Raw genomic sequence first — 12,536 nt, 5'->3', positions numbered from 1 at the left:
TTTTAAAAATAATATTCTCCTAATCTTGTAGCGGGCTGAATTTAACTGGAACAATACACACTCTATCAGGCACAACTACATGCCTCGGAATTGTGCTACTTTCATAACAGTACCCATTTTCTAACAAAGCCAAATATTCTAAGGGAAAGAAAAATAGGGCCAGTTTTAAAGGTGAGTTCATTGTGGTAGAATTATGATGGCCTGCAATGGTATAAAACACATTCTTTCCCCTTCTCGATTCAGCCCATCCATTGACAGTCCACTGTTTTGGCAATGGAGTAATTCCCTCTGGTTTATTTATCTCTGTACATAACAGGAATCCAAGGACTGAGTGGATTTGCAGATACCTTGTTTTAGCCTTACTGGATGCATAGACTGGCCCTCTAGTTCCCTATTCTTAGAGGTCAGGGATTTTCCCAGACTTTATTGTCACACACTTGCTGGAAGTTTACCACTGTTTTTCTGTTACTGAATTGGAGACTGATTCACCATGATTATTCTTCACAGATTCAGATACCATCAGATTCAATTAAAAAAAATTCTGAAGACTTTCTATTTCCATTTCTATTTCTATTTCACTTTTAACATGATTATGGATTGTCCATGGTAGGATTAGGAAGGAATTAGGAAGGATTAGGCTAAGATTATAGCCTAAGGGTTAAGAAGTAAATACTTGGGCTCAATTCACCACCTCAAAATTTAAATCTAAAGCCACTTTCTAAAATGCTGTTTATTGGAATAATAATTCACTCTTACTCCAAACCCTCTGCCATATCCTAATTTTTACAGTGGTCAAAAACTTTTAATGGCTCTGCATTTTCCCCCATATTATAAAATACAAGAAACTTTGCATTTAATAGATCCCTAAATCTAGCTACTACCCATTTTTCCAACAAAGAAATCATCTATGTCTTTCAACCAAATAAACCTGTTGTTTCCCAGATAGCACTGTCTCTTATACTTTAGTTGGAGTAACCTCAGGTCCAGCATGCCCTCTTCTATTTACACCTGTATAAATATTAAAGAACTGATTAGACACCCAGGATGCTACTTTAAGATCTAGGTCAAGGAAGGAGTTGATAAAATGATGTCTCTTGCATTTGATTTGCAGTCCAACCTTGATGGAATTAGAGGTTTGGAGAGGAAGTAAAAGAAGTTCTTACCCTTCAAAGCTGTCAATAAATTTCAAGAACACAAAGGACTTTATCAATACCTAGGGACTATTTAGATAGACACAAAGCCTAGAACTTGGAGTTTTAGCAGCATAAACTGATACAATTATTAACATCTCCTTGATCACATGGATGGCCCAAGAAGCAACAAACAAAAACCCCAGAACTCATGTAGCTAAATTCCCACGAGCTTAGACAAAATTCCACTGGATAGAACTCATTTCTACATTAAAAAAAAACCTGCTAACACTATAGTTTTTATCTAATTTACCTAAAAGCAAGCAAGCAAACATAACCAAACACTGTTTTTGTTTTTTTTAAGGTGCCATAATTAAAGTGCTTGTAGCAAACTGCAAAATTATCATTCTTTTCCTCTAGCAAAATTCCAAATTAATCTATGCAAGTTCCCCTGGGATCCTTGATGATAAAACTCTAATGGAATATGGTAAGAAAGGAACATGTGGAAAATTACAAGTATACTACTCTTTATCGAATCTACAGTGCCATCAATTTTAGAAATATTTAAAAGGAAAATAAATATGGCAATGGTAAGATGGTATCTACCGTGTTTCCCTGAAAATAAGACCTAAGTGGAAAATAAGCTCTAGCATGATTTTTCAGGATGCTTGCAATATAAAATAAGCCCTATGGTATTTCCCCGAAAATAAGACCGGGTCTTATATTAATTTTTGCTCCAAAAGATGCATTAAGGCTTATTTTATAGTACAAGCATCCTGAAAAATCCTGCTAGGGCTTATTTTCCACTTAGGTCTTATTTTCAGGGAAACACGGTATTATAAGATAATTTCCTACTTCTGAAACATTACAATCTGGGAAAAAATGAATTTTATAGAGTTAATGAAATACAAGGGTGTTCCAGGTGTCACCAAGGAGCACTGTTGTGTCAGAGCTTTCAAAAACATTCTTTGTTGAATGCCCCTTTCCAATGAAATACCTAGAATTGATATTCCCGTATGTACTCATTTTTTTTTTTTTGAAAACTACCTTAGCTGCTTCTGATCACTTTGATCTGAACTAAAAGAAATTGGAGTATAAATTTTATGTAATATTATATCAAACATCTGCTAAACCATTTGGAATTTCTTTCCAAACAGGATATAGTTGTGGTTACAGCTGCTATTTACTAAATAAAGGTACAAATAAGATTAATATTGCTATACATTTGACACTACCATCAAAAGAAAAACATCTGCCATCATATCTGAAGTGTATCTAATGTTAGATAGGAATTATCTATGACTATTGTGCTTATTAGAGCATTCGGGTAACTCAGAATTTAAATAAAACCCAAGGTACCAAATTTGGAAAAAGCACTGCATGGTACGATATAATGTTTGGTAGGCTATAATGTTCGAGGTACTTTATAAATTATTATTTTTAATTAGCTTCTTTGTATTTTTTTGGTGTGGTATATAACTTTACTTTTTTTCCCATTTCTTAAACTTCGTTGAGGAATAATTGACAAATATAATTTTATATTTTTCAAGTCTACAATGTGATGATTTGATACACATGTACATTGTAGAATGATTGAGGTTATGGATGCATGAATTATCTAGCTTTGGTTTTGATCTACAAAAGATATACGTGACATTAGTAAATCTTATTGTAAGCTAAAACGAATGAATCATTGAGACATGCTTAAAAATTAAAATTTTTCATACAACAGTGAAATAAGACTTTTAAAAAATCAGTTGCAACAAAGGTATATACAAATTCAGTGAAAAAATAAAATCTGCTAAGCTGTAATTATTTTAGTCAGTGGCATGGAAGATATTAATAATTGTTAGCAGTGACAATCAGAATTGATAGACAAATCAAATTAAAATGAAAAGAATCATGATTTTAATGTGATGACTTTAAACACAGTATTTAAGTTAGGAACTTGAGATGTCACATAGAACATGATTCGGTAATTTTAAATAGGTTACTCAAAATATTTTGGAGAAAGAAAAATTTTTTGCCCAAAATGTCAATGAACTTAATTCCAAATGTATTTTGTTGCTTCTGAGATAAGTTTATATCTCTCCATTCTTCATATCACCCTTGGGTCTTAACCTCCTGCTCCCTCATTTATCTTTACTCTTCACTGAGCATTTTTTTATTATAACTAATATTATAACTAATATAACTAATATTATAACTAATATAACTATATATTATAACATATAACTAATATGATGAATTTTTTTATTTTACTTTAAAAGCATTTTCCAGTTTTATTGAGCAATAACTGACATATATCACTGTATAAGATAAACAGCATGATGGTTTGATTTACATGTATTGTGAATTGATAGCTACAATAGTTAACATCCATCATCTCATACAGATACAATAAAAAGAAAAAAATTTCCTTTTGCTGAGAGATCTTAGGATCTACTCTCTTAACTTTCCTTTATATGATATATCAGTGTTAACTATAGTCATCACGTTGTACATTACAACTCCAGTACGTATTTATCTTATAACTGGAATTTTGTACATTTTGACCACCTCATCTCTACCCCCTGCTCTGGTAACCACAAATCTGATCTCTTTTTCTATGAATTTGGTGGTTTTATTTTACTATTTTTTGTTGTTTTTTATTAGATCACACGTATAAGTGAGATCATACAACATTTGTCTTTCTCTGATTTACAAGTATATAGCAGGAGGATTGAGGACAAATATGTCTATTCCATCTTTCTAGGAATGCAAGTCCAGATTTCTTCCTGACTTTTTTATCTTCCAAATTTTGCTATTTGTGATTATGTCACGGTTTTTGTACTTTATCAACATCTTGCTATATTTAGTCTCTCATTTTCTGTTTATCATTCATTAGTTCTGTCAGAATGTTGGTTTGCATTGCCATTTTGTTCTTATCACAGAAGTCCATCATTTTATCGTCTTTTTTGTGTGTGTTTTTATTGTCTTTTTTCACTGAATGCACTCATTTAAATTCCTCTGTATCTTGCCTATTGTGAATGATACTGAAATTAATATTGGAGGGCAGATATCTCTTCAAGATACAGAAACAACCTAAAGAAAATGTGATACACACACACACACACACACACACACACACACACACACACACATTATTCAGCCATAAAAAAGAAGGATATCCTGCCATTTGCAGCAACACGGAGAAACCTGAAGGGCATTATGCCAAGTGAAATAAGCCAGACAGAGAAAGACAAATACTGCATGGTATCAATTATATGTGGAATCTAAAAAAAGAAAGAAAGAAAGAAAGAAGAAAGAAAGAAAGAAGGAAAGAAGGAAAGAAGGAAAGAAGGAAAGAAGAAGGAAAGAAGAAGGAAAGAAGAAGGAAAGAAGAAGGAAAGAAGAAGGAAAGAAGGAAAGGAAAGGAAAGGAAAGGAAAGGAAAGGAAAGGAAAGGAAAGGAAAGGAAAGGAAAGGAAAGGAAAGGAAAGGAAAGGAAAGGAAAGGAGGAAGGAAAGAAAAGGAAAGGAGGAAGGAAGGAAAGGAAGGAAGGAAGGAAGGAAGGAAGGAAGGAAGGAAAAAAGAAAGAAAGAGAGAGAGAGAGAGAGAGAGAGAGAGAGAGAGAGAGAGAGAGAGAGAGAGAGAGAGAGAAAGAAAGAAAGAAAGAAAGAAAGAAAGAAAGAAAGAAAGAAAGAAAGAAAGAAAGAAAGAAAGAAAGAAAGAAAGAAAGAAAGAAAGAAAGAAAGAAAGAAAGAAAGAAACAGAGTAAAATGATTGTCAGGGGCTAGGGGTGGGGGAAATGGAGAGATATTGATCAAAGGGTACAAACTTGCAACTGGAAGATGAATATGTTCTGAGGATCTAATATACAGATGGTGACCATAGTTAATAATACTGTATTATATAAATTTTTTTAAATTAAAGTTTATTGGGGTGAAAATGGTTAGCAAAGTTACATAGGTTTCAGGTGCACAATTCTGTACTACATCATCTATATATCACATTGTGTGCTCACCACCCTGAGTCAGTTCTCCTTCCATCACCATATATTTGATGCCTTTTACAGATCTTAAGCATTCACATACAAAAAAATGGGAACGTCTGAGGTAATGAATGTGTAATTAACATGATTGGTGTCAATATTTCACAAGATATTTATTCTGGGAATTTTGTTTGGTCGGTTGGTTATGTCATAATTTCTGTTTCTCTGTCTTTATTTTCCCCACTCTTTTTCAAATTATGCTCTTGTATTTCTGGGGGTTTTTTCCTGTGTGTTTTTGCCTATTTGTCATGATATTTCTTTTCACTCTATTCAGAAGTAAGGTGGAAAGGTCCATGAACACCATTTATTTGCTCTAGTTTAGTGTGTATTAATTATCTTTGAGTCTTTCCCAATATATCTGAGAACTGCTTGTCTCAGAGTTTCTATATGAGAGCTGTATACTAAGTGTAATATGCACATTTTGTTTTCTAATCCAATTATCTTTTAAAACAGGTAGTAGCCAGAAAAAGAGGGACAGAAGTTTCCACAAATTGATATATGTCCTGAGTGTATTTATCTTTTTCTAGATGGCCTTAGCAAGTAGTAGTATTTTGGGGGGTTGTGGGGAGGTTAATATTATAATGCAGATCATTTCTGAAGAAACATAATTTATGGGGTTGTATTATTTTTATTATTCTGGAGCTTTTATAGACATGATTTATTTCTTTATTTAACTTTCTTTAACTTAAAAGAGAGTAAGTCAATTAATAAGTGATTTAGCCTTCCTTTAATTAGCTCAGCCAATTGGTAGCTCTAACAACTGCTGTGTGAGGGGATTCCTCACAGGCTTTAAATGGTTCCTTCAAATCTATGTGGAACCTTAGGAACTTTGCTTTAGATAGAGACAGTGCTCTAAGTTCTTACGCCCCATGCTTCATAGATTCTCTCCTGAATTGTATTAACTCTCTCTCTCTCTATTTTTTTGTTGCTATTTCTTGCATCCTCACATGTGGGGTTTTTTTTTACATTAAAATGTATTGGGGTGACAATGGTTAGTAAAGTTACATAGGTTTCAGGTGTACAATTCTGTAACACGTCATCTATATATCACATTGTGTGTTCACCAGCCAGAGTCAGTTCTCCTTCCATCACCATATATTTGATCCCCCTTACCCTCATCTATTAACTCTTTTCTTAACCAGTGAAGGTAAATATAGGTGAAATCTGTCAGAAAAATTATCTGAAATTTGGAAATGGGAAGAAGATGTTACTGGGCTTGCCTTTCCATTGTCTGGGCTATTTTACGGTTTTGTAGGGCAGAGGTTAAATTGTAGATTTTTTTCACCCGGTAGAGATTAAAGTCATTTCTGTCCACTGAACAAATAACCCCTAAAGGTTTACGGCCCTTTTTGACATTGACCAGTTTTGTATCTCACCCAACAATCTAACTCTACCATTTCTTTGTTATATTGCCTATATACCTAACTCTTCAAATGATTTTTGGGCTTTTCTTTTTTTTTCTTTCTTTTTCCTATTGCTTTGTCTTTATGAACTAAATTACATTTGTTTCTTAAAGTGGCAATTTTACAACCTAGAATTTTATTGTTTCTAATTTTTTATAGAAATCAAAAATTCCCTTTACCTAAAAACTAATTTGTGTGTGTAACATTTCTGGGTTTGGTCATAAAATGTAACATAATGTTTTCCATTCCAGTAATATAATTTCTATATTTCCTGAGATTTCAAGCGACATGTATTTCAGTGTTTTGTACCCATATAAAATTGTTGTTTGCTGTGCCACTATGACTAAGCACCCATATAAATATAGTTTTCAGTGAAAGCTGCACACAGAACAACATCTTTTGGCACACTGTCATATTTTGCAAACAGAATTTGAGACATGTGATCTAACACGTACCAGTACCAGCGTACTTATGGAAGCAGTGGCTGGTATGTTTGATGGTAGATCTATATCCTCTGTATGCTTCTTGCAAAGCAAATGCTAGCATACTAGTAGTGGATGAGTAGTGGATGAGTATACACATATGGTCTGTGGATTTATATTGTCATTCATTCATTTATTCATGTCCCACCTGAGGGGGGTGCGTCATACCACTAGTCTATGCCACTAGTAGTAGCATAGACTAGTGGTGTGATGCCATGTGCTTGAATGAAACTCAGCTTCCTCTTCTGTAAGACTATTCTTAACATACAGCTCATATAAGCATTGTGAATATTAAACTAATACATGTAAAGCACCTGAAACAGTGTCAGGTATTTTGTCCTTACAAGTGTATTAATTGTTGATGTTAAATACTTTTCATCAAAGGAACATTGTTTATAAAAAATATATTAATCCAGAAATATTACCAGTGATACGTATATGTATATACATATACACAATACTATGAGGTTATATATTCTTATCATGTATTTTTACCTTTGCCTAACATTAATTTACAAACACTCATTTCTACTCTGTGTGTTGACTGACGCCACACTGTCTGACATCAAAAAGTCATTCTATGGCCTTTTTAAATACTCCATCATCCAAATAACATCCAAATAGTTGTTGGTTATCAAAACTGCCATGCTGAGGTGCTATGTAGATATTCTAGTGTAAAATCATTTCCCATTCCTCCCCCCACCAGGATACAGTCCTAGAAATGAAATAAGTGAGGCTTACAGGGTTCTTTTCTTCTGTATCTATAGTCATGGATTTTTGGATTTTTCTTTTTTCTTTTTTTTTTTTTTTGTCGATTCCACATAGAAGAGATAATGCAGAATTTTCTTTCTCTGTCTGACATATTACATTTAGCTTAATGCCCTTAAAGTCCATCCAAGTTTTCTCAAATGACAAGATTTCTTTTTATGGCTGAATAATATTCCACTGTAGATATATACACCGCATTTTATCAATTAATCCATTAATGTACGCTTAGGTTGTTTCCATGTCTTGGCTATTGTAAATAGTGCTGCAATCCACATGGGGATGCATATATCTTTTCGAGTTGCTGTTTCCATTTTCTTCAGATAGATACCCAGAAGTGGAATACCTGGACCCTATGGTAATTCTATTTTTTATTTTTTGAGGAACCTCCATACTGCCTACCATATTGGCTGCACCAATTACATTCAAACCAACAGTGCACAAGGGCTCCCCTTCTCCATGTCATCACTAACACTTGTTACTTCTTGATTTTTTGGTAATAGCCAATTGTGAGGTGATAGCTCACTGTGGTTTTGATATGCATTTCCCTGATGGTTAATGATATAGGACATGTTTTCATGCACCTATTGGTCACCTGTATGTCTTCTTTGGATAAACGTCTATTCAGATCTTCTGCCCATTTTTCAATCAGATTGGTTTTGGTCTTTCTTTGTTATTGAGTTGTATGAGTTCTTTATATATTTTGGATATTAGCCCCTTATTAGATATATGATTTTGCTATAAACTTTGCTCTTATTACTGCTTTTGCTGTATCCCAGAAATTTTGATATGTCATATTGTCACTCTCATTTGTCTCCGTGTATCTTTTGATCTCTTATTTCTTCTTTTACTCAGTTGTTGTTTAGTAGCATGTTATTTAATCTCCACATTTTGGTAGTTGTTTCGTCTTTCTTTTTGCAGTTGATTTCCAATTTCAAAGCATTTTCTTCAGAGAATATGCTTGGTATAATTGCAATCTTCTTAAATTTTTTGAAACTAGTTTTGTGCCCCAACATATCTGTCCTTGAGAATAGTCCATGTGGGCTAGAGAAGAATGTATATTCTGGTGTTCTGGGTTGAAAAGCTCTGTAAATATCGATTATGTTCATTTGCTCTAATGTGTCATTTAAGGCCTATATTTCCTTATTGAATTTCTGTTTGGATGATCTATCCATAGCTGTCAATGGCATGTTTACATCCCCTGCTATAATTGTGTTTCTGTCAGTTTCTTCCTTTAGCTCTGTTAGTAGTTGCTTTATATATTTTGGTGTTCTCAGGTTGGGTGCATATATATTAATACATGTTATGCCTTACTGATGTACTATTCCCTTTATCATTATAAAATGTTCATCTTTGTCTCTTGTTACCTTTTTATCTTGAAATCTGAAATCTGTTTTCTGATATAATTATGGCTATACCTGCTCTTTTCTGGATGCTATTGCTTGGAGTATCATTTTCCACCCCTTCACTTTGAGTCTATTTTGTTTTTACAGCTGAGATATGTCTCCTGAAGGCAGAGTATAGTTTTGTCTTTTTGATCCACCCCACTACTCGGTGCCTTTTAATTGGTGAGTTCAGTCCATTTACATGCAGGGCTTTTATTGACATATGAGGATTTTCTATAGTCATTTATCTTCTGTTTTCTGGTAGCTCTGTGCCTCCATTTTTCATTTTCTCTTGTGCTTCTCTCTGTTATTTTAGGTTGGTGGTATTCTTTTTTTCCCTCTGTTTTCTCTTTCTTTGTTTTATGTGTCTCAGTTCTAGATTATTTTTGGTGGTTACCATTAGGTTTATGCAAAAGAAAGTTTTATATATACAATAGTTCTTTTTTTTTTCCTGATTACATGTTATCTCCATTTACCTATGCAAGTTAAATCCTTTCCCTCCTCCCCTTTTATGTTTTTGTTGTCACAAATTATCCCTTTTTATGCTGTGCCTTCATTTCCAAATTACAGTAGCTATTGTCTTTTAATGTTTTTATCTCCTTTAACCTTTATGTTATATTTAAGTGTTTAATAACTTATTCTGAACAAGGGTTACAATTTCCTGCTTTTGTCTCTCTGTTAGTCATTCTACTTATAGTTTTGTATCCTTTTGTCTTTTTATTTCAGGTAGAAGAGCACCTTTTAGCATTTCTTATAATGCAAGTCTTCTGGTGGTAAATTCCCTCTTCTATATATCAGGAAAAGCCTTTATTTGTCCTTCCTATCTAAATGATAACTTTGCTGGATATATTATTCTTGGCTAGTGATTTCTCCCTTTCTATAATTTGAATATTTGATTCTACTCTCTCCTAGCTTGTAGGATTTCTGTTGAAAAGTCCAATGATAATCTAACGGGGTTTTCTTTATAAGTTATAGTCTTCTTTTCCCTGGCTGCCTTGATAATTCTTTGTCATTGCTTTTTGACAGTTGTAATATGATGTGCCTTGGAGTAGGCCTTTTTGGATTGAGATAATTAGGTGTTCTGTTGGCTTCTCGGATTCAAGGATCCATTTCTTTCCATAGGTTTTGGAAGTTTTTATTGATTATTTGTTTGAATAGGCTCTCTGTTCCCTTCTTCTGCTCTTCTCCTTCTGGTATACCAATTATTCTTACATTTCTCTTTCTAGTGAAGTCAGATAGTTCTTGTAGAGTTCTTTAATTTTTTGTTTAACTCTCAATTCTCTCTCTTCTTCCACCTGAGTCATTTCTAGATTTCTAACTTCTATGTCATTAATTCTTTCTTCCATCTTGTCTGCTCTATATCCTAAGCTCACTAGTTCATTCTTCCTCTCATTTATTGACTTGTTCCACTCCAGAATTTCTGTTTAGTTCTTTTTAGTTTCAGTCTCTTTGGTGAAGTACTCCTTTTTTCCACCGATTTTTATTTCTGAGCTAGTTGAATTACTTTTCTGAGTTTTCCTGTATCTTGAGTTATTTTCAAAGCTGCAATCTTGAATTCTGTCATTTAAATCACAGTATTCCGTGTCTTTAAGTTTATTTTCTGTATATTTTTCATTTTTTTTCTGAATTCCCTTGTTACCATGGTTAATGATTATGCTTGATGGATTATTTCTCTGCCTGGGCATTTGTGGGAAAGAAAACTTTTGCAAGTATTTGACACTTCAGTGTGTAGCAGGTTGATATGTAGAAGTCTTTTGTTGTTGTTGTTGTTTTCCAGTAGGTGGTGCTGAAGTGTAAGTTATTATTTTCTTTTACTTGCACTTCTGGAGCTTCTGAGATCTCTGTAGGGCAATATTCCCTGAGGAGGTGGGCTTCCCCTTTATAACCCAGTTGCCTGGGTCTGAGGAACCACTCCCATGGATTGGAGGTGGCCGGCTGTGGATGTCCTGTGTGTTCCCAGTGCCATTTTCCTGTCTTTAGGAGCTGCCCTGTCTGAGTTGAACAAGCTAGCTCTACCGGGCTGTGCTGTGATGGATGGGGGAGGGGCAGGTAGGGTGAGTGGTTTTGTAGTCTGTTCCTCTGTTCTCTCCAGTGGGTTTAGCCACAATGAATATAGACCACTTAGGTTGGAAAGTTGCAGGTTGTTTTTTTTTTATTTTTTTCAGCCCTTTCTGATGTACTTAGTGAAGATTTTACTGCAGGTCGGGCCACACAGAGATGGAATGGGTGGGTTCCCTCATCTGCAGAATCCCTTGTCATTGCTAGCAGGCTGTGGAATGCTGTGACCCTTTACATTGCTGCTTTGCCCCTGACCCTGGCCCAATTGCTGTCACTACCCCTCCGGTTTGCCCAGTGGGGGTTGCAGCCCTACCACACTGCTTGCTGCTTCCATCTCTGTCCTTCCCCCCCACCCCAATCTGTCTCCACTATTCACTCAGATACACACACCTTCAGATGTCTCAATGCATGGATCTCACACATGTTTGTGTGTTGAGCAGGGAATCTTTTGTTAAATTATAGCTTTCCAACTTGTAACTTCCAGGGGAGAGACCTGGAGGTCCTCTCATGCCACCATGCTGCTTATATCACTCCAGTTAGGATGTTTTAAAATGAGTTATTTTTAAAAAGAAAGAAGACACAAAGAATAGAAGAATGAAAGAAAGGGAAAAAGGGGGTGGTAGAGAGGGAGGGAAAACTATTTTATAAAATTAAGTAGTTGTATTATAATCTGTTCTTGCTTGACTGCACAAATAATATTGTAAAATACTAACTGCCATATTTATCAAGAGACGTTGAAAACCTGGAATGCATTCAGAGGTTAGTGACCCGGATGTCATACTCTTGAATTGATTGCCTTAAAACTATACCTAAATTTAAATCTTACAGTGTAGTTTAGTAGCCATTCTCCTGTGGATGGTGAAAACTAAAAGAACAAAATAATTTCCACACCTGAAAATTGTTGAATTTCAAGGGAGGATAAATCATCTACTTTTACTCATAGTCTATGGCTTTATATTTCATTTAATTGATCAGTCTTTCTGTGATTATTTATATGACACAGTACCAGTTCAGTGTTCCCCAAGATGTCACTATGCATCATGTAACAAAAGGTCCTCTGACTATAGGAATATTTTGAAACTCTAAGTAAGCTCAAACCTTCTTTACTGTATTATTTCTCCGGGTGTTTACTCTGTCTATACAGTGACACTCTAAGAAGAGGATGAGGTTTGCAGCATTTTCTGCATGGATATGACCATGGAACACTTAATTCTCTTGAAAGTTTGTTAAGTTTGGATTAGAGTCACTTCTCTAGTCCAATCTTAAAAGGATTTTTAGTTT

Source organism: Rhinolophus ferrumequinum, chromosome X (genome assembly GCF_004115265.2).
Source record: "Rhinolophus ferrumequinum isolate MPI-CBG mRhiFer1 chromosome X, mRhiFer1_v1.p, whole genome shotgun sequence".
Classification (NCBI taxonomy): domain Eukaryota; kingdom Metazoa; phylum Chordata; class Mammalia; order Chiroptera; family Rhinolophidae; genus Rhinolophus; species Rhinolophus ferrumequinum.
This window is presented reverse-complemented; position numbering follows the sequence as displayed.